This window comes from Lepus europaeus, chromosome 3 (assembly GCF_033115175.1).
Source record: "Lepus europaeus isolate LE1 chromosome 3, mLepTim1.pri, whole genome shotgun sequence".
NCBI classification, from domain to species: domain Eukaryota; kingdom Metazoa; phylum Chordata; class Mammalia; order Lagomorpha; family Leporidae; genus Lepus; species Lepus europaeus.
Genome location: NC_084829.1, coordinates 92,736,699 through 92,762,401, shown reverse-complemented (window position 1 = coordinate 92,762,401; position 25,703 = coordinate 92,736,699). Strand labels below are relative to the sequence as shown.

Sequence of the window (25,703 nt, the reverse complement as noted above, 5' to 3'; positions counted from 1 at the left end):
GCCATTCTATGAGTCTGCTGTATATCCCACTTCCCATGTTGGACCTTTCTCTCCCTTTTTGATTCTATCAGTTAGTATTAGCAGACACTAGTCTTGTTTGTGTGATCCCTTTGATTCTTAGACCTATCAGAGCCATCGAATGTGAACTGAAATTGATCACTTGGACTAGTGAGATGGCATTGATACATGCCACCTTGATGGGATTGTATTGGAATCCCCTGGCACATTTCTAACTCCATCATTTGGGGCAAGTCTGATTGTGCATGTCCCAAATTGTACATCTCCTCCCTCTCTGTTTCCACTCTTAAATTTAACAGGGATCACTTTTCAGTTAAAATTTAAACACCTAAGAATAATTGTGTGTTAATTACAGAGTTCAACCAATAGTACTAGAACAACAACAACAACAAATACCAAAAAGGATAAAGTATTACATTGTACATCTAGATCTAGGACAAGAGCTGATCAGGTCATTGTTTCTTATAGTGTCCATTTCACTTCAACAGGTTTCCCCTTTGGTGCTCAGTTGTCGCCGATCAGGGAAAACAAATGATATTTGTCTCTTTGGGACTGGCTTACTTCACTCAGCATGATGCTTTCCAGATTTCTCCATCTTGTTGCAAATGACTGGGTTTCATTGTTCCTTACTGCTGTATAGTATTCTATGGAGTACATGTCCCATAATTTCTTTGTCCAGTCTACTGTTGATGGGCATTTGGGTTGGTTCCAGGTCTTAGCTATTGTGAATTGAGCTGCAATAAACATTAATGTGCAGATGGCTTTTTTATTTGCCAAATTAATTTCCTTTGGGTAAATTCCAAGGAGTGGGATGGCTGGGTTGTATGGTAGGGTTATGTTCAGGTTTCTGAGGAATCTCCAGACTGACTTCCATAGTGGCTTAACCAGTTTGCATTCCCACCAACAGTGGGTTAGTGTCCCTTTTTCCCCACATCCTCTCCAGCATCTATTGTTGGTAGATTTCTGCATGTGAGCCATTCTCACAGGGGTGAGGTGAAACCTCATTGTGGTTTTGATTTGCATTTCTCTGATTGCTAGTGATCTTGAACATTTTTTCATGTGTCTGTTGGCCATTTGGATTTCCTCTTTCGAAAAATGTCTATTGAAGTCCTTGGCCCAGCTCTTAAGTGGGTTGTTTGTTCTGTTGTTGTGGATTTTCTTGATTTCTTTGTAGATTCTGGTTGTCAACCCTTTATCTGTAGTATAGTTTGCAAATATTTTTTTCCATTCTGTCGGTTGCCTCTTCACTTTCCTGACTGTTTCTTTCAAAGTACAGAAACTTCTCAATTTGATGTAATCCCAAATGTTAATTTTGGTTTTGACTGCCTGTGCTCCTGGGGTCTTTTCCAAGAAGTCTTTGCCTGTACCTATATCTTGTAGGGTTTCTCCAATGCTCTCTAATAATTTGATGGTTTCGGGTCATAGATTTAAGTCTTTAATCCATGTTGAGTGAATTTTTGTGTAAGGTGAAAGGTATGGGTCTTGCTTCAAGCTTCTGCACGTGGAAATCCAATTTTCCCAGCACCATTTATTGAATAGGCTGTCCTTATTCCAGGGATTCGTTTTGGATCTTTGATCAAATATAAGTTGGCTGTAGATGTTTGGATTGATTTCTGGTGTTTCCATTCTGTTCCATTGGTCTATCCATCTGTTTCTGTACCAGTACCATGCTGTTTTGATAACAACTGCCCTGTAGTATGTCCCGAAATCTGGTATTGTGATGCCTCCAGCTTTGTTTTTGTTGTACAAGATTGCTTTGGCTATTCGAGGTCTACATTTAAAGCAGAATAATTCCAGTTCTTCTCAAGCTATTCAAAATAATTGAAAGGGAGGGGATTCTCTCAAACTCATTCTATGAAGCCTGACTCACAACATAGAAAGAGAACTATAATGAATATCTCTCATACTGAAGAACAAAAACCATACGGTTATCTCAGTAGATGCAGAGAAAGCATTTGATAAACTACAACATCCTTTCATGATGAAATCCTTAAGCAAACTGGGTATAGAAGGAACATTCCTCAACACAATCAGGACAATTTATGACAAACTCAAGCCAGCATCCTATTAAAAGGAGAAAAGCTGGAAGCCTTCCTCCTAAGATCCAGAACCAGACAAGGATGTCCACTCACTGTTGATATTTAATATAGAGCCATTAGCCAGGTAAAGAAATCAAATGGATACAAATTGCAAAGTAGGAAATTGAACTATCCCTATTTGCAGATGATATGATTCTATATAAATGGATCAGGAAGACTTCACTAAGAGACTACTGAAACTTATAATAGAATTTGGTAAAGTGGCAGGATATGAAATCAACAAAGAAAAATCAATAGGCTTTGTATATACAATGTCATGACTCAGAAAGAACATTTAAGATCAGTCCCATTCATGATTCCTCCAAAAAGAATTAAATACCTTGGGATAAATTTAACCAAGGATGTCAAAAATCTCTATGATGAAAATTGAGAAACATTATAGAAAGAAATGGAAGACATTAAAAAATGGAAAAATCTTCCTTGTTCATGGATTAGAGAATCAACATTATTTTAATGTCCATACCACCAAAACAATTTACAGATTCAATGTGATCCCAATCAAAATACCAACAATGTGCTTCACAGATGTAGAAAAAAAATTATGCTAAAATTTATATGGAAACACAAGAGATGCTGAATAGATAAAGCAATCTTATACAACAAAAACAAAGCCAGAGGCATCACAGTAACAGATTTTAAGACATGTTACAGGGCAGTTATAATCAAAACAGCCTGATAGTGGCACAAAAACAGACTTGTAGACCAATGGAACAAAATAGAAACTCCAGATTTCAGTCCATGCCTCTACAACCAACTTATCTTTGACAAACAAGCTTGAGTCCTGGCTGCTCCTCTTCTGAACCAGCTCTCTGCTATAGTCTAGGAAAGCAGTAGCAGATGGTCCAACTATTTGGGTCCCTGCACCCACATGGGAGACCTGGAACAAGCTACTGGCTCCTGGCTTTGGATCAGCCCAGGTCTGGCCATTGCAGCCTTTTGGGGAGTGAACCAGAGAATGGAAGACCTCTCTCTCTGCTTCTCTATAACTCTACCTTTCAAATAAAGAAATAAATCTTAAAAAAAAACCCATGTAAACAATAAATGGTTGTTTTAATGGGAAAAACACCTAGCCATGAAGTCTGTTTTCATTTAGTCCCTCCCTTCCCCCCCTCTCTTTCTCTCTCTCTCTTTTTTTCTTCCTTTCTTTTTCCTTCCTTCTTTTTGATTGTCCTAATGCAGGCTTGCTAAAATCTACTCATAGCTATACCAACCCACATCTCTAGGACATCTGCTTGAATTCATGTTGCTTTTCCATTTTAAAGGAAATGGATAACAGCAAGATATTAACAACAGTGATGTAATGCCTTCTGTTTCCTTACTTCATCTACTTTGATTTCCTGAGAGAAGACTGAAAGGCAGAAATGTGTGGAGAAGTTTGGGGCAAAATAAAAATTGCACTGGGAACCAGTAAACAACGTATGGTACAGAATTGGGGAGATAAATTGTTTTTGCCTCTCTGAACAGAATACAGTAACGCTGCTGGAAGGTTAAAAAGTGGCAATGTTCAGAGGTAGTAATCTCTGCTTGGATTATTATTGATTTCCTGATGGATGCCATTGACTCTTGGGTTTTTCTGAGCAGCTCAGTGGGAAGAAGAATTGAGCAAATAAAAGAGCAGAAGAATAAGAATAGAGTAGAATAGAGACTGTATGGTGGATACAGGTGAAGACTGATGTGCTTGGGCTGGCCCTGGGGTGCAGTGGGTTAAGATGCAGTCTTCAAAGCTGGAATCCAATATGAGTACCTATTGAATACTGCACTGCTTTACTTCCCATCCAGTTGTCTGTTAATGTATCTGGAAAAGCACTGGATGATGGCCCAAGGGCTTGGGCCCCTGCTGCACATGTGGGAGACCCAGATAGAGTTCTGGTCCTGACTGCTGTGACCCTTTGGGGAGTGAACCTGCAAATGGGAGATTCTCTCTCTCTCTCTCTCTTTCTCTTTCTCTTTCAAATAAATGAAGCAATCTTTTATATATAGACTGAGTTATGGATACTTGATATGAAAAACTTAATTGGGAGATCCAAGATGGCTGATTAGAGAAAAGACTTGCTTTTCTGACCAAAGGAAGATAATAGAAGAAAAGGGGAGGAACTGCATTCCTAAGGTAATGTTTGAGAGAAGTTTGCAGTAGGAATTCTACAAAGAGAGATGGCATAGGCAGTGGGAACAGTACAATAATGCAGCAATGAGTAGGACATTGCCAGTGCTTCCTGCAGCTGGTGGCAGGGAGGATGCCATTCTTGGAGTAAGGAACCCAACAATCAACAGGGAGGAAACACCATGTTAATAAGGCAAGAGGAGGCTGCTGTGCCCCGTGCATGAATGGGGGATTTTATCTGAGTGATACATCCGCAGTCTCTACTAACTCTGTGTCTGGCCTGGAGGGTTGGCAGAAGATAGGGTGCCCACTGAGGCCCATAGAGCGCTTTCCTCCCCTCAGTCAGTCACTGCACCCAGACTTGACTTCCAAGGCAGAGCACCAACCAACCCACATCAACAAGGCAGCTAGCTCTGGGAATGCCAGGGCTTTTTCTCTAGATGAAGCCTTGAATTATATAGTGAGAACGAGGAAAAATGCAAGCTAAACAATCTTGAGAAGAATCTGAATAGTTTACAAACAAGGAAACATTCTGGGATCTGTGAACTGTGTGCTCTGTGACATCAAAACCTGGAACACATTTGTTATACTAAATACTAAAACCTGGAACACTTTCTATTTCTTCCTTTCCATTATTTGGTATTATTTCCTCCCTCAGTTGGGGAACTTTAGTGTATAAACTTTGTTTCTGTGTTAAGGAGAATTCTACTGGTTAAAATCAATCAGTATTCCTGGGGTGTTACTTTTTATTTTTCTCTACTTATGGATTCTTGGCCTGCCTAACAAATAATTGTAATGTTTTCTGACAATGCCTTTCATTGTGATCTTTTTGGAATTTTTAATAGAAGTGTTTTTTCCTTTCTCCCTCTTTAATCACTTTACTTTCTTTCCCTCTGAGTTATTCACTTGATCTTCTACTTAAGGCTTTCCAGAGCTTTAATGACTGTAAATCAAAGGGTAGTCATTTGTCAGGAACAAAACTATGAAAGAGCTTTGAGTCTTAAGGGAATCAGAATTTTTTCTGTTTTACTAAAAATAAAAGTTAAATCTTTTTCAATTTCATTCCCTGAGATTTGTCTAATTGAGATATGCAAAGTGACTATTTAAAACATATCTCACCAAAAGGAAAACACTTTGATCTTAATGCTTGTATGAGCATTGAGGTTTATTCCTAAACTTTGAAAAATCAAAAGTACTCTGGAGCCTATTTGTTTTAAACAACTTAAAAATATTTGTCTGGAGATCATTAATGATGAATAGGATTTCAATACAAGTTCTAATATATTAACTTTAATATACTTAAATAACTTTTACACTATTGATTATTGTCAGGATACACACACACACATATATATATTTTAAAAGTTTATTTCTGGTGGGAGAATATTTGGTCTGTTGGGGAAGATATCATTCAGGATGCCCACATCTCTGATCAGCATGCCTGGGTTCAAGTTCTGGCTGCCTTCTTGATTCCAGTCTCCTGCCAGTGTGTACCCTGGGAGCCAGCAGGTTATGATTCAAGCAGCTGTCTCAGTGCTACCCACATGTAAGACCTGGATATAGTTCCTGAATTCTGGCTTCAGCCTGGCCTGACCCAGGATATTGTGGGCATTTAGGGAGTGAAGCAGTGCATGGGAGCAGATTCTCTCTCAGTCTCTCTCTCCTTCACTTTATGTCCTAAAATAAAACCAAATTTTATTATTTGAGAAAAAAATGCTGTATGTGATAGTTGCATAAAACAGCACCACTTATCATAATTTTTAATTCAAAGTTTAAGAACTATATCTCATTAAAAATGCAAAATAATCTTTATGCAAAGAACAAGCTCTTCAGAAATGCTTCAAAAAGAAATAAAATATAAAAATTTTCCATGAAATATTTCAGCTATTTATGTAAGCTATTTATATATATATATACACACACATATATAAATATGTAAACTATTTATATAATATGTAAGCTAATTTATTTTCGTCTCAAATAATTAAGGCATTTTGTACTTTGGTTTACCCTTTCTTTATTCTTTAAGATTTTATTTATTTATTTGAGAGGTAGAGTTATAGACAATGAGAGGGAGAGACAGAGAGAAAGGTCTTCCTTCCGTTGGTTCACTCCCCAAATGGCTGCAATGGCCGGAGCTGCGCTGATTTGAAGGCAGGAGCCAGGTGCCTCTCCCCAGTCTCCCACGTGAGTGCAGGGGCCCAAGCACCTGGGCCGTCTTCTACTGCTTTCCAGGCCATAGCAGAGAGCTGGATTGGAAGAGGAGCAGACGGGACTAGAACTGGCGCCCATATGGGATTCTGGCACCACAGGTGGAGGATTAACCTATTGTGCCATGGCATTGGCCCCGGCTTATCTTTTCTTAAACCATCCTTTGCTTCAGGTGGTGGTCATGTGATATTAAATATTTTGGATATCTGACTAAAGAGAATTTTAGTTGGGAGTTCACCAAGCTTTCTGTTTATGTGACTTATATACATGGTTTGCAATCTATCTCACCTTGAATTGGCATAGTTAACATTTTGCTGGCTTGATGACTTATTGACCACTGCTCTGGTGGAAACATAATATGAACATATATATTGAGTCTGCCACTGGAAGGGTGTAGATGGTGGTGGAAACCAAAAGAATTGAAATGAAAAATTAAGAAACTGGTCTATGATAATATTTTTGGAGTATCACGTTAGTAAAATTGCCACTGAGACCCCAATCCTAATCTACAAATTACTACAGTGGAAAATTTTTCTGATATGGAATACATGTTTTATAGAAGAATATATAGATGTTTTCCATTTTCAATGGAAATAATATGAAATGGAATTTATTAGAATTGCTCTATTTTTAGGGCATACATCTGTGGAACTACATATAACAAGTCATCACCAATAATTGAAATAAAATTTGGTTTTCACTTTGCTGAATAAAAACTATTCTCTCTATAGGAAATAAAACCATATTCTCCCTATAGAAAATGATACTCTAAAATTATAAGGGAATATCATTATATTCTTAGAATTGTAGCACAAATCAGATGGAAATTCTTAGAAAAAATGAAAAATAAAAAGAATTACAAGAAGTGAGGACCAAGGGCTATGCATTTTGAAAAGGGGTAAAATAGGAGCCGGTGTTGTGGCACAGTAGGTTAATCCTCTGCCTGAAGCACCAACATCCCACATGGGTGCCAGTTCAAGTCCCGGCTGCTCCACTTCTAATCCATCTCTCTGCTAAGGCTTGGGAAACTAGTGGAAGATGGCCCAAGTCCTTTGGATCCTCACCCGCTTGAAGACCCGGAAGAAGCTCCTGGCTCCTGGCTTCAGATCAGCCCAGCTCTGGCTGTTTCAGCTATTTGGGGAGTGATCCAGTGGATGGAAAAACTCTCTCTCTGTCTCTCTCTCTCTCACTGTCTGTAATTCTACCTTTCAAATAAGTAAATAAAATCTTAAAAAAAAGAGAAGAGATAAAATATATTATACCGATGAACTACTTGCAATTCATTAAAATTATATCCTCAGTATTTTCTTGTGTTTATAACATTTTATTTAGCTTAAAACTTTAATGATATTAATTGTATTATCTTAATGAAATAGTAATCATATCCAATCATATATTTTATAAGTTTTCTTAAAAAGAGCCCTCAAATTTTATCATCTTTCACATGTGAAATATCTTAATGCATTGACTAAGAGAATTTAATGCATGGCTTAACTAAATAGACCAATGAAGTTTCCATTTTAGTCTCATGAATAGTGTAGGTTAACGGACATGATTTGTGTACTTCCACAATGGGGGAAAATGTAACAGGAAATCGGGTGGCTCATCAAGAGGTTTTCAGTCAGGATAAATGAAGTAACATAAATTAAAATAAAAGTTAATTTGATGTTTTAAAGAATTACATTATCAAAATAAAGGAGCATCATCTGTGTATTTGCAACAGCAGGCCAGACCTTAAGTGATTCCTGTGCATATTTATGTGTTATTTTTTCATTCAGATAAAAAGTTCATTGATGGATTGTATAAATTTATTATTCTGAATCTACCAAACAAGGGAAATATTAATCCAATCACTGAAATATTCTGCCTTAACAGGGATCTAAATTTATCAATATAGTTGACAGCGATATCAGTATTCTGTAAGAGTTTTGGGAAAATAAAAAGCCTATGACTCACTTTGAAAAGAAAAATTATTGATGTGTTCAGGGAGATAGACAAGAGTCTGGGGACAAGTAGATAACAAGGGTTACTGCATTACTTTGAAGTTAGCAGCAGCTTAACTAGTACCTCTCTTATCTAGACGGACCAAGACAGAGGATGAATTTTGGAAACCAGTGAGAGACTGGGATATTATCAGCTGTCATGGTCATTTTGGATGATTTCTGCTCAACATTAGTCAGTTTGAGGAAGAGTTTAGGGGAGAGGAAATAGCCCAAATTCATTCTGTCCACTGCTTCCTAAATCCTGCTAGTTTTCTCCACAGATTGAACTCAACTGCAAACCAATGACATCATGAATCCGATTCATACAGATCAGCCTCTTGGGCTAGAAAGCAATTTTGAGAATAGAAATGGAGTAGGGACAATAAAGGGGAACTAGAATGAAAAATGATGTAAAAGTGTCAATTTTATGTGTGGATCAAGGATCAAATCCTAAGACCTTAAACCATTAAATTACCAGAGGAAAACCTAGGGGAAATGTTTTAATACATTGGCTTAGGCAAAAAATTCTTGGATAAGATCCCAGAAGCACAAGTAAGAAAAGCAAAAATCCACAAATGGAATTATATCAAGCTAAGAACCTTATGAGAGCAAAGGAAGCAATAAACAGTGATGAGAGTGGGAGAAATATTTGCAAACTATGCATCTGATAAAGAATTAAAATCCAGAATTTATAAATAAAAACATTAAAAAGAATGGCTATTATCCAAAAATTTTAAAAATAAGTAAGAATGTTGAGGTTACAGAGAAAAATGTACTCTAATACACTCTTGTAGGAATGCAAATTAGTAAAACCCTTATGGAAACCTGCTTGGAGAAACTCAGAAAGCTAAAAATAGATCTACAATATGACTCAGTCATCCCACTCCTGGGAATTTATTCCAAGGGAATGAAATCAGCATATGGAAGAGACATCTGCACTCCTCTACTTACAGCAATTCAATTCACAATTGCTAATATATGGAACCAAGCTACATATTCATCAACGGGTGACTGAATAAAGGAATGTGGTATATATATACATTAAGGAATACAACTCAACCATAAAAAAGAACAAAATCCTTACATTTACAACAAAATGGAAGAAGCAGAAAGTCAATAAACAACATTAAATAAACCAGATCCATAAAGAAAACTATCACATCTTTTCTGCTTCATGGGTGTCAATCTATAGAAACTACACAGTTGTGTGGATAGCATATCATTTTGTATTTAATTATAAATATTTCTTTACTGAACAATACCATGTAAATGACAACAGACTCTCCTTGCACACATTAAAAGGATTTTTGGGGTACTAGTAAGTTTTTGTTCTTAATATGGGTGTTGGTTATGAGTGTAGTCAGAGGATAAAAAACCATTTTTCTGTACATGTATGTGCATTTTTGGTATGCATGCTGTATTTAAATTAAATGTCAAGAAGCAAAATTAAATGTTAAAAACAAACAAAACCCTCAGTTTTTATATATACATTAAGTGTATATATTATATTTCATCACACATCTTGAAAAATAAGACATGATATAATCACTTGTCTTATAGGATAAATTCAATCACTTCTACATTCCTTCATGAGTACTTGTAGCAAAGAAGTTTTTCAAACCGAATAAAAATAATAGTCTTTTATTTCTTAATGATTAATTCAATGCTTTTCCATAAAGCTTTTTGTTTCTATCATTATTTCAGATGCATTATGTTATTGTATGAGTATTTTGATCTTCACGCTTGAAAGATTGTAGCAAACAAACTCAGCTGGTATGAGACATTTTTTCCTAGCTCAGTCATTAAAAAACCTTGAAAGTTAAATATTAGGTGGATTAAAGAACAATATTTGATCTGCTATCATGTACTTACATGAATAAGATCCCTCAAGTTTGTTCCACAGATCAGCGCCAGGTCTCTTGGCACCGTGTTTGTGAGATTGCTAACAGTTTTACTGTCATTGGAAAGAACAAAGCACTGTTTGTTCTCCTTTCTGCCTTCAATCCTATTCTTTCCCTTTCTCTTTTCTCTATACTTCTCTTGGGCAAACATTTACTGCGCCCTAACCCAGTAATGACTCTGGTGATATCTGTGATAAGATGTGTGTTATCATTGTCTTCAAAGTGTTTCTAAGCAGCAAGGAAATGAATAGAAAAGGAGGTAGTATAATGGAATAGGTTAAATACTGTGATCTGGGAAGTTCAGGTTGCTAGGAGCACAGTGAGCTCCTAACATGGATTTTACTGACTAAAAGGAGCAAAACCCAAGCTAAGTTTTTTTTCAAAAATATTTTATTTATTTATATGAGAGGTAGAGTTACAGACAATGAGAGAGAGAGAGAGAAGTCTTCACTTCCCAAAAGGCTGCAATGGCCGGAGATGCGCGAATCCAAAGCCAGGAGCCAGGAACTTCTTCCAATCTCTCACACAGGTGCAGGACTCCAAGGACTTGGGACATCTTCTGCTTTCCCAGGCTATAGCAGAGAACTGGATCAGAAGAGGAGCAGCCGGGATTTGAACCGGCACCCCTATGGGATATGGGCCACCACAGGCGGAGGGTTAACTTGAGCCACATCACCTGGCCCTAAGCCAAGATTTGAATGAACCTCAATGGTAAATGAAAATCATCCAAAGAGAAAGAACTAACAGATCAGGGGCAAACTTCAGATAAGGATCAATATGAAGAAGAGCAGTGAGATAGGGAAGGAGAGAGAACATGGGCTTGTTAAATGATGGCTTCAATTCTTCATTTCATTTTACAGTATCAGTGATAACTTGTTTGATACATATATTTCCTGGAAACAGGTTGTGCTACAGTACTTGAAATATATTTCAAAATCTTTAAAGCATTTGTTTTTCACTCTAAAGGATCTGCCTTTAATTTTTTTTTAAAAAAAGTAACAGTTAAATAGCTATTATTTAATTCTCATCTAAATGTTGACACCACCACACCTCTATGTATTTGCTTTAAATAGGGATGGGGTGACACCTGAATTTTTTCAGCATCTTCTAGTTTTAGTGTCCTCTTTTTCAGGAATTTCTAGATCTCTACCATGCAATTTTCTTCCTAAATGGCTCTATATGTGTACTGGCCCAAATGGGTTAGCATATAGCACCTGGAATTATGGAACATGTCTTTTCCAAGGGAAAGACAGGTTCACACGGCACATACTATCCCCTAGCAGTGTGATTATATACACAATTTATAGTTAGATAGCAGACAATGTTTAAGTGTACACAGAAGCACATTTTACAGTAACTGCTGGGGTGTGTTCTATCAAAAATTTCACTGCACACTTTAACCATGTTTTTCTAAAATTAATTCTCCAACTTGATTAAGTACTTTTGTCATTCTTCAAAATTATGACATCAATTTCTAACAATTATTTAGGACTCTCAATCTGTCAGAGCTGCTTCTTGTCATTTAATTGTTGAAAATCTTATAAAAAGATAATTGTCATTTTAATTGTCACTAAAACCCAAGAAATAAAGTGCCTTGCCCCAAATCACAAATCTAAACTGAAAAATCAAGCACTTTAAATACAGAATCTGTACGTTAAATATGCACCTTATTTCCTTAAAGAGGGAGTACAGGAAACAAAGTAAGTGATTCTATGACAACCAAAATTGCAATCATGAAACAGAAGAATTTTTAGATTATGATGATTGAGAGTTGGCTTTACGAAATTAAGCCTGATGAATAATTAAAGCACTAATTTGCCTTTTCTGTGCTTCAGGTAGCATTTAATTGAAAACTCTGTGTGTGTGTGTGTGTGTTATCTTTTGTTACACCAAGCATTTAGTCTTCTGAAAATGTCTTTTGTTTTTCTCTGCTAATACAGATTAAGGCAGTTAGGACTCCACCTTTAAACTACTCAGGAAGCTTGAGTGACATTTTAAATATAGCCATCTGATAAATTATTTTCTGGAATCCATTTATAGAATCAATTTAGGGCAGTACACACTGTAATGTTGAAGTGTTTTCATTTCTGGAAAATGATAACTTTATTTTGGATATTTATGGACGAAATAGTTTATGACTGTATGGTTCCATTAATAAATGCACTGTTTTCATCTTGCCATCATTTATCAGAGATAAAGATGCCAATCATCTTGGCTTTCTTATTAATAACTTTTATGATTATTGACATTGATTTTATTAATGTTGCCACATTCTATTTTTACATATGTTTGTGAAATGTGTTAGATATAAGAAAGTAAAATTCACAAATACTTTTAAATGTTCCATTCACTACAGCAATGAACATTCACTCAGGCTTACTTGTGGATAATGCATTTCACTCTTTCTAAATAATTAGAGCAAAGGGAAATTAGTTCAGGGAGAGGTAGAAGCTTGATTTTATTATTTTCACATCTTATATTTCATGGCTTTCAGATCGCTATGTCTAAAGCCTCCTGCTGATTTCGGGTGCCACTACTGTCTCTTTAAGGATCACCCTCTTCTCTCGCACAAGAAGGTTCTTTCCATTCTGCCCTATATTAAAATGTCATACATACACCAGGTTTTCATTAATTTTTGGAAAGTACAAATAACCAATGCTTTAATGAATGATGTGCCCCATACTGCATAGATAAGAGTTGGCATATAATGTAGGGCTCTTGGAAATGAGAATACTTAGATCTAGAAGATCAAGTCTTTCAATATGTTATATTAGCAAACATAGAATTATGGCATACATTTTGGCTTCAGGTGTTTCTACAGTATCCTTCTTATATGGATACTAATTTATGATTACACTCACGATTATTGCTGACCAAGAATATAACACAATCAATCACTTTGGGGACCATGTCAAGCAGAATTGAAAACTTGTTTGCGGTGATACACTTGGCTCTGGCACAAAATTTAAGGGAACACAAAAATACCCAGTGAACAAGATGAAACATACTTAAATGTGTTTGTAAATCAATACTAGGGCAAGAATATCCACAGTGAACAGTATATTAAAATTTTAAATACATGCAGGACCAATATTCCTTAATTTTTCTTTTGCCATAGGCTCTACATCGCATTAACATCAAATATTCCCTAGATATACTAAAACTACTAACATGTAAATATTTAAGTATAATTATCAATTAAAAAGAAAAACACTAAATATGATTTTTTTTCTCATTTCATTCTACAATTAAAAACAAGAAAAATATGTCTAGGTTTTCAACTAATGCTCACATTTGTATTGAAAATTTGCAGAACAAATTTCAGGTGCTCTCAGCAAAGCCAGAAAATTGAAACTAACTGAGGAGACAAATATATTAATTAGCTGGTTCATAGGAATCTTTTCATGGTATGTATATATGAGTAAATAATTATATAGTGAAATGTATACTGTTTATATATTCTGCTTATTTATATACATACACATGTACATATGCAGGATATTATATTGCACATCTTAAATATAAACAATTATTAAAATAAATTAATTAACAATTAATAAATGAAAACACTTTTCTTTGAGATCAAAATGGCATATTAAGTACAAGCATTCAGTTCATAGAAGTGATACCACATTGAAATGAAGCATTTTAATTAAGATGGAACAATGTGGGAGGGTTATTAGAATTCATAACTTTTTCTGGAGGTAAAAGCTGATGGAAATGTGCAATGTGTGTTGAAGAGAGTTGGAAGAAGCAGGTATTAAGGTAACATAGGGGTTCCCAGAAACCAGAAATTGATTCAGTGTAGAATGGGGTGAGAAGAGGAACCCAAACCAGATACAAATGGAGCAGTTTTGCGATTATCCAACCAAACTGTGTTTACTTTATCCCTTCACACATGCATAGTAAACGGGGAGCCAGACACTTAGTCTAAGGCCTAAATCTCAGTGCACGTCTCAAAAAAAAAAAAACCAAAACTGACTCCAGTTTACATGAGTGTGCTTCCAAACACTCATGGTGGCCCACAGCCTGATGGGCTCATTTCTTTATCAACAGGGACCTGCTATGTGACACTCTGTGCTTTCCATAGAGAGACCTAGGAGTAAAGGGCCCATGATTTTGAGGACAGAATGCCTGGAGTGCAGTAGGGCTTCAGAAATTAGTAAAACATTCAAAATTCAAGAAAAAATGTAAACAATAAGCTCTCAATAAAAATTAACTGCAGTTATTATAAGTTGCCATTTGGAGGAGAAGTCTAAATAGAAATATGCACAGTTGTATAACCATAGTAAACACCCACTGCCTTGTAAAACAGGGATCAACCAGGTGTTTTATAAAGTGTCTGTGTTAAAATTTTTTGGCTTTATGGGTCATAAGGTCTCTATTATAGTTATTCAAACCTCTCTATGGCATAAGAGAAGAAATATGTGATAAGAAATAAGTGATGAATGGATTTTTTTTATGATTTATTTATTTGAAAGTCGGTGTTAGAGAAGGAGAGGCAGAGAGAGTGAGGCCTTCCATTCACTGGTTCGCTCCCCAATTGTCCTCAACAGCCGGAGCTGTGCCAATCTGAAGCCAGGAGCCAGGAGCTTTTTCAGGGTCTCCCACGTGGGTGCAGGGGCCAGAGGAGTTGGGCCGTTTTCTATTGCTTTCCCAGGCCACAGCAGAGAGCTGGATCAGAAGTGGAGCAGCCCCATCTCAAACTGGCACCCAATGGGATGTCAGCACTGCAGGCTGTGGCTTAACCCACTGCACCACAGCGCCGGTCTCCTGGATGTGGTTTTTATGAATGAATCTTCATTACAAAGCAAACAGGCCAAGATAAGGCACTTGGGCTGTAAATTGATGGCTACCTTTATAGAATAAATGACTTGGATTTTAAAATATCAGGATAAAACAATAGATATTAGACATATGAAGTGTAGAGGTTACTGAGACGGGCCCTTTCAATTTCACCTCTGAAGGACCCGTGGTCTCAGCTGCTTGAGGGTTAATCTATCAGTCACTGAAGGACTTCAGCTGTTGCCCTCTTCAATAATTGCATCAACTGCAGAACATGTCTTTTCCAAGTGTCACAAGCATGGGCAAGAAAAATTAAGGTTGGAGATGAGTTTTTCATTAATACTTTTCTATATGTTACTACTTATACCATGCTGGATTTCTTTAATAATTTTAACTGTATTTATTATTTAATAAAATAAGTAAATATGATTATAGGTACAAGAATTGTACCTTAACTATCTTCCTGGATATAAGAGGTGTTACAATGCATCTGATTTTATTTTCAAATTTTCACCACCAATCATAATTTATATATCAACAGCTAGAAATGAATGTAAATGTGAAATGTCAACCCTTACAGTTACCCAAATCATTTCAAAGGGTTAAGTGATCACAGTCTACTAGATAGCCACTTATCAGGCTTAAGCATGATGTAGCTAACATTCTTTGGGGAACTCTAATCATCTTTGCTCCCTGCAGACATCCAATTTGTCTCCCTAAATGCAGAAGATGAGCTGTTGAAGTGCTGCTGCTTTGCTGTGTGCAGAACAAAGCACAGGAAACAAGGGAATTATAGCCTCTTTACAGAAATGTTTCTTTAGGGCAGTGAACTAGATCATGAAGTCCCTGCTGAAATTTAATTTAGAAGTGGATAAATTTCTTCTGGCCACTCTGGATCATTATCTCCTCACTTCCTTAACAAATCACCTGGCCATTTTCCATTATTTTTAGTTCTATTGACATTAGATTGTAGAACCTGCTTCTGCTAGAGCACTTTCCAGGAAGAAATTCATTTCCATGTGTTTCTCATTTTCCAGTTGGCTTCTCATGCAAATTTAAGTGTGAACTTGAGAACACAGTAAAGTTTGGGGACAATTTTTTCCTGGGAAAGCAGAGGATTTGGATTAGATATGACTCATGATGCATCAAAATGATATGAAAATGGAAAACATATTTTGGGAATGTCTTGCACATTTATAAAAGTTGCAGTATGTAATAAATTTTGCTTTTAAATGTGACTTAAAAGAAATATTGGTTCCTAAAAAAGGAATAATTGTAAGAGATTTTTAAGTTGACTTAAAATTATTAGTAGAAGAAAGTTTTTGTATTCAAAGATCTTATTAAAAATTAAAAATTTACCTGTTTCTCAAAAAGGAAATAAAATTAACTTACTTTTCAAATCTGTATCACAAAAAATCAGTGAGTGAACATAAATCCATCACATTCAGTAAAAATTAGATTTCTATCTAAATAGAGATTAGAATAAATATAATTATAAGGCAAAGTTAAACTTTACCTTTTCTTTATATACAATAACATAACAAAAATTTATTGGTTAGACCTATGTTTAGAGATGTTATCTATCAATATTTAGAGTTTAAAATAGGATTGCATATTTTTTTTTTTTGACAGGCAGAGTGGACAGTGAGAGAGAGAGACAGAGAGAAAGGTCTTCCTTTTCCGTTGGTTCACCACCCCAGTGGCTGCTGCAGCCGGCTTGCTTGGCCAGTGCAACCGTGCTGATCCGAAGCCAGGAGCCAGGTGCTTCTCCTGGGCTCCCATGCGGGCTCAGGGCTCAAGGACCTGGGCCATCCTCCACTGCACTCCTGGGCCACAGCAGAGAGCTGGCCTGGAAGAGGGGCAACCGGGACAGAATTCGGCGCCCCGACCGGGACTAGAATGCGGTGTGCCGGCGCAGCAAGGCGGAGGATTAGCCTATTGAGCCGGGGCGCCAGCTAGGATTGCATATCTTAATCAGAGAATATTAAAGATAGGAAGAATAGTAATCATTTAATTGCTGCCTTCTAATTTACATGTAACAAATTTGACATAAAGATGTAATTTCAATGTGTGATAAGTGATGAATTCTGTATTGTGGTAATTCAGAAACAGGCTGAGGTAATTTCAAAATCTCTAAAACATCTTGGTTCTTGTAATTATTCAAGAATTAAAGAAACATGCGGGCCTTCACAAATTCATGAGAAATGTGTAAAATGAAAAATCAATGTATTAATATGACACTGTTCTGCAAAAAATAAACTTACCTATTTCTCTAAAACATTCTTGTGGCATTTTCATACATACGACATAGAACAAATATCTGCATAGTTATTGAGCGATAGTCTATATCACTTACATGACCAGTGACAGAAATCCAGAAACCAATATCTCTTTTTTTTTTTTCCAATATCTCTTAAACCATGAAGCCATGCTTTATGTCAATTAACAGGGGGTCAAAAAATGTAATGGCCTTAAATTATGATAATCTAGTCCTCAGGTTAACTTCCCATGGATCAAAGAAATGTAGTGAAATGGGTTGATAACTTGGTACTGCTGATACTCTCAGAAGTTTCTAAATGTACATACAGCACTTCCTATTTCTGTTACGCTGTCTAATTTTTCTTCTAATGTCTGTTTATGAAAGCTTACATTTTATTTTTCTGTTTACTTTGAGTCTTCCACAGTGTAATGTAAATTGCACAAAGGGGGTATTTTTGCCATTGTTTCATTTGATAATCCCTAGTTGAAAGTCAATAAATATGACTTAAACAAATGAAGAGACACATGCAAATAGGAAGCGACTCAGTATGATTTCCTTCATAATGTATTTGACTGTGAGGGTTTTGTAACTTTCAAAGACTGGGGAAGAGTAGGTTTGGGTGGGGAAGAAAATGTATGGAGGATGTGTGAAGATTTACAAATTGTCTCAATTTCCTAAAATCGGAGGTTTCTCAGAGATGCAAAAAGGTCAGTGTTGGAGCCAGCATTGCGGCACAGGAGGTTAAGCCAAGCCTTGCAACACCAGTATCCATATCAGAGAGCTGATTTAAGTCCCAGCTAATGTATTTGGGAAGGAGGCAGATTATGGCTTAGGTGCTTGGTTCCCTGCCACCCACCATGGAGACTCCCATGGAGTTCTTGGATCCTGCCTTCAGCCTAAGATCTTGCTGTTGCTGCAATTCTGAACCAGCAGATGGAAGACTTTGTCTCTCCCTCTCTTTCTATCACTCTGCCTTAAAAAGAAATAAAACGGTAAAATAATGTCAGAGATAAAACTGAGATAGTGTCTGGAAAAATGGAAAACTGGGATAGTTGATCACCCTCAAATGGAAGTGTTTTGGAGAAATATGTCCAGTTAATAGGTAAGTAGGATATAGAGTTTAAAAAGAAATATGTGGATGACAAATGTGCTTTTGCTGATTCATCAACAATGAAGCATTATGTGTTTTAAGAGGGTGAATTAATTTTCCCAAAGATAATTACCTTTCTATACAGTGTCTAGAGTGTAGTCTTAAAAGTGTGTTGTGCAGTTGTTTTCAGGTGGAATGTGAATTCTAGAAGAATAAAGATTACATAAATCTAGCTGTGTCTTTGGTTTAATGGCAAGAGTTAATCAACACTGTTTGAAGGTTTTTCCCTTGCAGATCTGCTAAGGAAGAGTCCAAGAAGATACCTTAAAGGATAAAAGGAAGTAAGTTATCGTGGAGGGGGCATTGTAAGAGAAGCAGTGGATAGCATATTTTACTTTTGGAAAGGTGAGAAAATTGTTTAAGATGAAGAAACCCTAGGTTTTCCTTATTTCAAAACTCCCAGCAATTCCCCTGAAAATTTCATTTTCTCTGTATTGCTGGAAAGAGCTAGTTTTAGCTGACTCTTGGGTCTTCAAGTTACTTTATAGATTTGCAAGTGATGAGAGCATTTAATGCTAGAGATTAAGATGCTAGGGTTAATGAAATGCCAACAGTAACTGAATACCACATAGATGAATGAATCTCAATGGTATCTCATAAACTGTAGTCTGGGCTGTGGGGTAGCTTTAGTGTACACTATCATATTTCTGTTAAGTTTGGTTTTGCATATGTTTAACTGCTTCTGAAAGTTACCTGGCAAACCCTGTGTTTGTTCTCTATAGCCTAGTTAGATGTGCTCTTTTTAAATATGTTGGATTTGACCTTTCTCGGGTTTATAATTTTTCCATATTTTAAAGACTGGTGGGCCGGCACCTTGGCTCAACAGGCTAATCCTCCGCCATGCGGCGCCGGCACACCGCGTTCTAGTCCCAGTCGGGGCTCCGGATTCTGTCCTGGTTGCCCCTCTTCCAGGCCAGCTCTCTGCTGTGGCCTGGGAGTGCAGTGGAGGATGGCCCAAGTGCTTGGGCCCTGCACCTGCATGGGAGACCAGGAGAAGCATCTGGCTCCTGGCTTCGGATCAGCGCGGTGCGCTGGCTGCAGCGCGCCAGCCACGGTGGCCATTGGAGGGTGAACCAACGGCAAAAGGAAGACCTTTCTCTCTGTCTCTCTCACTGTCCACACTGTCCACTCTGCCTGTCAAAAAAAAAAAAAAAAAAAAAAAAAAAGACTGGTGATTACTCTTCCACAGACAGAATTAATGAAAGTTGCAAAAGCTAACTGAAAGCTTCAGAGAATTGTTTTCTGAGCCACAGAGGGAATAAGAAGGGAAGCACAACTTCTCTTCCGCGAAATCTTTTTCTCTAAACTGTGTTGTTCACATTAGTAGCTTCTGGTGCCGGTGCCGTGGCTCACTTGGTTAATCCTCTGCCTACGGCGCTGGCACCCCATATGGGCTCTGGGTTCTAGTCCTGGCTGCCCCTCTTCCTATCCAGCTCTCTGCTATGGTCCGGGAGTGCAGTGGAGGATGGCCCAAGTGCTTAGGCCCTGCACCCGCATGGGAGACCAGGAGGAAGCACCTGGCTCCTGGCTTTGGATCAGCATAGCGCTGGCCATCAGGCCATTTGGGGAGTGACCCAACAGAAGGAAGACCTTTCTCTCTGTTTCTCTCTCTTTCACTGTCTATAACTCTACCTGTCTAATAAAAAAAATAGTAATTTCTACCTACAAGTCACTACTGAAGAAAAGTATAGAGAATATGAATTGAAACTGCCTCTAACTGAAATACATGCCAGATTTTGGACTTAATATGAAACAAAGAATATGCAAGATCACATTAATTTTATTTAATATACATTTTACTAATAAACTAATATTTTAATTAGTGTAATACATTTGTTAGTTAGTGAATAAGATAAACAGCTTGTAGCTGTAGTCCCCATGCAATTACTTTGGACAATATTGCTCCACATAATTTCTGATCTCTCTCCATTCAACCACAAATGAAAATGACATTGTGTGTGTATGTGTGTGTGTGTGTGTGCATGCATGTGTTGATGTGGTAGGTGAAGTTGTTAACAAATTCATAGTCTAGTAGTCATTTTGTTTCCCCTCATCCATCTAGATCTCTTTTCTGTTCCCTAAGTTAAAATCCTGAACAAAATGACATCATGAAAATGTATCTTTATCCACAAAATGAATATTAAATAGGAAGCCTTTTGGATTGGAGTTGTTATTTATCTCTAAATAGAGAACCTGTTTCATAGATGTGTAGCATGAATCTCGGAATATTTTCTCCTAATATACGATATTCTCTTAAGAAGAAACCACAATTTAATGTATACATTACAGATGTTATAGTTATTATTTTATGACAGCTTTCAAGTGTTTATAAATTATCAGTTTCTAGACTCTGATATAATGTTGAAATTCCTTAAAGTGCATAATTATAGTGTACTAGTTTATTATGTAGCATTTGCAGAATTTTTATCTAATTCTAAATTAGAAAACAAGAATGATAATTGTCTTCAGTTTTATAATGATAATAAATATTCACATTGATCTTTTCATAAGAAGGCATCATTTGAAATGCTCATTGAATCCTAATTGTGTCTTAAGTTCTTTTCCAAATTGGATTCTCAGAACAAATCTATGAATTAACTAGTACAGATATGCCTTTTTAAATATCAGGAAATGGATAAACCAAGAAAGATGATGTCTAACTTGAAAGGATTATACAATTAATCAAAGGATAGATGTAAGAATCTAGTTCCAAAGTTACAACCTAATCATCATGATATACTATCTTTCCTGATGAGAATATTTAATCATATTTCATATTTAAACCATTTACTTATTAAAAATGTAGCCTACCGTAATTGTTAATCTTCATTATTTACTATATTTAAGCAAATTAAAACAAGCTAATATTTATAGAGAAGCAACTATGTGCTAGGTACTAATCTCAAGCAACCTTTAAGTGAAATCCACAGGAAGTTAACAAAACAATCTGGCAATTCTGAAAATCTCTTTAAGTCCTCTGGTGCATATTTTTAAAAAAATCAAAAGTAGTTTCTAGTAAAAAATATACTAGTGGTTAAAACAAATTTGAAAACATAAACGTGTTATGATGGCACTCCATAGTGAGTAATGTTAAAGGAACAGTCACTGTCACAGCCGAGAACATTATTGTGTGCAGACCTGCAGATTCCTACATACACATATTTTAATCATTCAGAAAACACATGATTACTTGTTTATAGCTAGCTTCATACTCAATACAGATTAAATTAAAAGTTGCTGATTTGAGACCTCTCCTTAGAAATGCAATCATTACTCTGGTCAAAAAGCATTTACTCAGACTTTGTCTCAGAGTGATCACTTATTAAAGATTACTAGATATGTTAAAATAAGCAGCATAGTGGCAGACAGTGGCTACATATTTGACTGTTATATTTTCTGATAACCTGTCTGACTCTACATGGAGGAAGCTCTTCCGTCTCTGATGATATTGATACTTCTCCCCCAGCGGCATTGCACTATTTCCATGTTGTCCTTCAGTAATTCGGCTCAAGACACCTCTGAAGAGTGACAAAACATGTGTGTGTTTGTAAGGCACAATTTGTACATGTCTGGCTTGGCACTGTCCTTTCCTCTATGGGAACTGATCAGTTTCAGAAAGCACACTTTCTCATGGTTTCACAAGGACTCACCACCTGCATAGGACCAGCCCGGTTGTGACTAGAGGTACAAGATTGTCCGTTTCTGACATGGGTCTCAGAGCCATTTCAAACTTATATGAAGTTATGTCCCCCAAACTAGGCTTTAGCAGTAATAAAAGTGATGCTTAAGTATCTACATTACAGTATACTTTCTTTTTGTGTCTTGGTTCAGAAATTGAAAGACCAATGGAAATGGTGACTTTCTCTCACTAGGCAGAAATTGCCTAACCCATGTCTGTCATCATGAATACCTTCTATTCCAACAAGGAAATTTTCCTGCGGGGGGAAAAATACCTCTAATACATCTGGTGCCTAACAGTCCTCTCCAAGCTGGACAGTGGTAAAGAGCTGAAGATCGACATCACCCCAGTCCCCAGGACCACATGCTGACATTGGTAGACACAGGCTGATCTCACCAATAACTTGGGAACCATTGCCAAGTCTGGGACTAAAGCATTTATGGAGACTCTTCAGGCTGGTGCAGACATCTCCATTATTGGGCAATTGGGGGTTGGTTTTTATTCTGCCTACCTGGTGGTGGAGAATGTGGTTGTGATTACAAAGCACAATGGTGATGAGCAGTATGCCTGGGAGTCTTCTTCTGGGGGCTCCTTCACTGTGTGTGCTGACCATGGTGAGCCTATTGGCCAAGGCACCAAGATGATCAGACTGAATATTTGGAGGAGACGAAGGTCAAAGAGGTGGTGAAGAAGCACTCTAAGTTCATAAGCTGCCCCATCACTTCTATTTGGAGAAGGAAAGAGAAAAGGAAATCAGTGATGATGAAGCAGAGGAAGAGAAAGGTGAGAAAGAGGAGGAAGACAAAGAGGATAGGAGAAGCCCAAGATCAAAGATGTGGGCTCCGATGAAGAAGATGATAGCAGAAGAATAAGAAAAATAAAACAAAGGGGCTGGTGCCATGGCTCACTTGGTTAATCCTCTGCCTGCGGTGCTGGCATCTCATATGTGCACCATTTCTAGTCCCGGCTGCTCCTCTATAGGTCCAGCTCTCTTCTGTGGCCTGGGAAGGCAATGGAGGATGGCCCAAGTGTTTGGGCCCCTGCACCTGCATGGGAGACCAGGAGGAAGCACCTGGCTCCTGGCTTCAGATTGGTGTAGCTCCAGCCATAGCGGCCATTTGGGGGGGCGAACCAATTTAAGGAAGACCTTTCTCTCTGTCTCTCTCTCTTTTACTGTCTATCTGTCAAATAAATTTTTAAAAAATTTTTTAAAAAAGAAAAAGAAAATAAGGAAGATCAAGGAGAAATAAATTGATCAGGAAGAACTGAAAAAGACCAAGCACATCTGGACCAGAAACTCTGATGACGTCACCCAGGAGGAGTATGGAGAACAACAACATTAAACTGTACGGCCTTGGTATGTTCATCATGGACAGCTATGATGAGCTGATCCAGAATATTTCACCTTCATTCATGGTGTGGTTGACTCTAAGACCTGCCCTTGAATATTTCCTGTAGAGCAAGATCTTGAAAGTCATCTGCAAAAACATTGTGGAGAAGTACCTTGAGCTCTTCTCCAAGTTGGCATAAGACAAGGAGAACTCCAAGAATTTCTAGGAGGTGTTATCCAAGAACTTAAAGCTTGGCATCTATGAGGACTCCACTAACCAGCACTGCCTTTCTGAGCTGTTGCATTACCACACTTCCCAGTCTGGAGATGAGATGACTTCGCTGTCAGAGTATGTCTCTTGTATGAAAGAGATGCGGAATTCCATTTACTACATCACTGGGGAGACCAAAGAACAGGCAGACAACTCTGTATCTTCAGGAAGGAAACAAGGGTCTCTAGCCCTATCCCCTCCTTAATTTGACAATGAGGTTGAATGTTGTGTATTGTGAGGTTTTTATTGTTTATTTTGTTCTGAAATTAACATATACAAAATAAAGATGATGCAGTTTTATAAAAAAGAAAAGCCCTGCTCTTTAAAGTTCCCAACATTTAATTTTCTGAGAAAATCTAAGAATGAATTAGTGGAATTTTCAGATTCAGCATTCGAGAGCTGGAGAGGTTTTTTTGGTGTGTGTCTGTGTGTGTGTGTGTGTTTGTGCACACACAGCTTTGGGCATCCCTAAGTGAATGGCAAACTGTGATCTTGGAAATTAGTCAAGGCTGGTTGCAGGTTGTACATGATTGTAATAGTTACAAGGCTTAAGGTGAACACACATTATTTAATGTTAGTGAGTAAAAGGAAGCATTGACCCTATATGGATATTTGGCTCAACTTCTTTCTACTTTGGGAGCCCACTTGCTCCCAAGAGCAGTAATCTTGCTTTCTTTCCTGGACCAGTCCTCTCAATGTGTCAGGGAGGCCTGTGCTGATCCATAATAAGAGCAATATGTCTAATTAATTTTAAGATTCAGTTAGTGTTTATGTTTGTCATAATGCTCAATTTAGTCAAACATTCAGTGAGAATAGAGGAACTCTTTTTTTTTTTCATCTTAGAGATCACATAATCCGTAATATTGTGAAAACTAGAAAGAGAATTTATCTTTGAGTTAGACCAGTGTTTCATAGACAATGTTCTATGCAGCATCTGTGTTTTAACAAACACTGTTTGGAGGTGTTTCTCAGAAAAGTGGTTCTATAGTTAAATGTATTGGAGAAACAATGAGTAAGTTGAACAAGAGTTTTGTTTTGTTTTACCTATAAAATAATTTCTCAATTATTTTTGAAAATTTTTTTATTTTGATATGCTAACTTGTATTATTTATCTCTGAAAGCACACTAAAATATATGGATTCTAAAAATTTATTGCTTTCCATAATTTTCCCATCACTTTTGTTCCCTCACTGTTTTACAAAATACAGATGTACAAACATTTGGAAAGCAGACTGCCTATTTTTACTTATATTCAAATAAAATTTTTTCAGTGGACTTGGTATAATCATACTCATTTTCAATTCCATATTTGAAAGAATTTTTAAATTGACAGCTACACAAAGTAGCTATAATAATTATTGAAGACCATGATTATGGGAAACATACAGAGTGGTATCTTCTGTATTAATGAGAAGAGTAAAAGACAGATTTTAAAAAGCAAAAGTGTATGTTAAATTTGTAAAATATGAGGAAGATTTGGTTAATAAACTACCCAGTACATTTAATCTCACACGTCACAAAACTCCAAATGGGAAAATGCACACTACATTTAACCTCATGAGCTAAAAAGCTCCAAATGAGTTTCTGTGCATTGGCAATGGCATAAGCAGAAAATGTCTTGTTGTGCATTTGCTAACTGGGATGCTATTTCTTGTTTTATAATGAAGAGAGTTGGTGTAGTCCTTTCGACTTTGCTTTTGGGTTTTCTTAAAAGAGAAAAATGTCAACTCAGTAAGTTAGTAAAATAAACCTTGGGTGAATCCTTAGAAAGAAGCATCAAAAAATAAAGATAATAATACAAGCAAATGTAACAGGAAAAATTAAGAAAGTAAATTGAATATCTGAAGAAGAGGGAACAACAAATAACATAGAAAATAAAGGGGGAAATAAAACAACACATAAACTGAAAATAGCAA

At 36.9% G+C, this 25,703-nt stretch overlaps 1 pseudogene; it reads left to right on the top strand.

Moving 5' to 3' along the window:
* The window catches only part of LOC133756604 (heat shock protein HSP 90-beta-like), a 92,197-nt pseudogene extending 68,205 nt beyond the window's left edge, over positions 1 to 23,992 (top strand).
* Positions 23,993 to 25,703: the final 1,711 nt, after the last annotated feature.